Below are 1,567 nucleotides of genomic sequence, written 5' to 3'. Positions count from 1 at the left end.
CACATGGAATGCTAAATGATCCTGGATCTTTGAGTTTTTTAGGAAGCTTTCTCTTGAGAATGGCATTGTATTCCTCTGTCAAGGGTACTATTTGTCATGCTCTAGGTTTCTTTTTCTGGAGAGTAGTTCTTTCATAAACTTTGCATATGAAGGCATCTGCTCCAAGGCTTCTGCAAAGGGTATGTTAATCTGTAATTTCTTAAAAATATTCAGAAACCTTTCAAATTGTTTCTCCTGTTTAGGATTTTGGACCCTTTTAGGATAAGGCAACCTCTTGTATTTTCTGGATCTATTGGCTTGCAAGCATCTTCACAGAGTTACTTCTTGGTTTTCCTCTTAGAATTCATAGGAACTTCTACTTTTTCTTCTGGATGATCTTTCTTCAATAGCTTAAAATTTCCTTGTTGCAAATCTTGTTCAATTCTCCTCTCTGCTGTTTCATCATTAACTTTCTTTTCTGTAGCTTTTGGACTTGCAACTATAGCTCCACTTCTAGTAGTGATGGCTTGACATTACTCCTTAGGATTGATCACTGTATTGCTTGGAAATCTGCCCTCATCCGTGCTAGATAATTGTTCAGCTAACTGTCCAATTTGGTTTCCAACTTCTTCATAGAAGCTTCTTGATTCTTGAAGCTTGTTTGGGTCACCTTCATAAACTGCAGCATGGTTTCCTCCATCTTAGTCAACCTTTCATTCATAGGTTTGGAAAATTTCTGAGTTCCTTTAGGTTGAGTGGATGGATTCCTCTAAAAATAAGACTGTTGTGTTGCTGGACTTGCATTAGAAAAAGGTAAATTGGAGTTAGAATTCTTGGCAGCAGAATATTAATTATTCCAATTAGAATACTGCTGATTTCTATTATTCAAAAATTGAAATCCAAGGGGATAGGAGGATTATTGTCTCTAAAAATTGTTCATATAATTCACTTGTTCCTGTGGTTCACTTGTAGATGCCTCACATGCACCATTTGCATGATTTCCTCCACAAAAATCACAGTTTAACTGACTGGTAGGCATACTCCCTGCTTGAAGATTGCTAATTTGCAGAGTCAAGCCAGCTATTTATTCTGAAAACATCTGATTTTGTAGCTGGTTCTGTGCGAGAAAGGTTTCCAAAACCTTAGCTTCATAACCTGAGCTTATTCTAAAGACTTTGTATTTAAGGAACCTCCAGCAGCAGCATCAACCATTGTTCTTATTGATGTATTCATTCCTTTATAGAAGGTTTCCAATTGCAACCAGTCTGGAATACAATGATGTGGACACCTTCTCAACAATTCCTTATATCTCTCCCATGCTTCATATAATGACTCTCCTTCCTGTTGCACAAAGGATGTAATTTCTCTTCTCAGCTTGCAGCTTTGGATGGAGGAAAATACTTGGTTAGAAATTTATTCACTAGCTCTGTCCAAGTTGTGATGCTTCCTTGTGGTTGAGCTTGCAACCAGCATTTGGCTCTATCTCTCAAGGAAAAAGGAAATAATCTCAGTCTGATGGCTTCTTCACTAACCCCATTCATTCTTATGGTATCACATGTAACGCCCCAATTTTCGTAAATTAGCTAGT

At 37.5% G+C, this 1,567-nt stretch overlaps 1 non-coding gene across 1 annotated transcript; it reads left to right on the top strand.

The window, feature by feature from the left end:
- Positions 1-1,249: 1,249 nt before the first annotated feature.
- Positions 1,250-1,356, top strand: LOC113864126. The gene has a single exon (XR_003504731.1). It is a non-coding gene; the product is annotated as a small nucleolar RNA R71 (small nucleolar RNA).
- The last annotated feature ends 211 nt before the right edge of the window (positions 1,357-1,567 follow it).

This window comes from Abrus precatorius, unplaced genomic scaffold (genome assembly GCF_003935025.1).
Source record: "Abrus precatorius isolate BTA unplaced genomic scaffold, Abrus_2018 Scaffold3, whole genome shotgun sequence".
Taxonomy (NCBI): domain Eukaryota; kingdom Viridiplantae; phylum Streptophyta; class Magnoliopsida; order Fabales; family Fabaceae; genus Abrus; species Abrus precatorius.
Note: the sequence above shows the minus strand (reverse complement) of the source record. Positions and strands in the feature narration are given on the sequence as shown.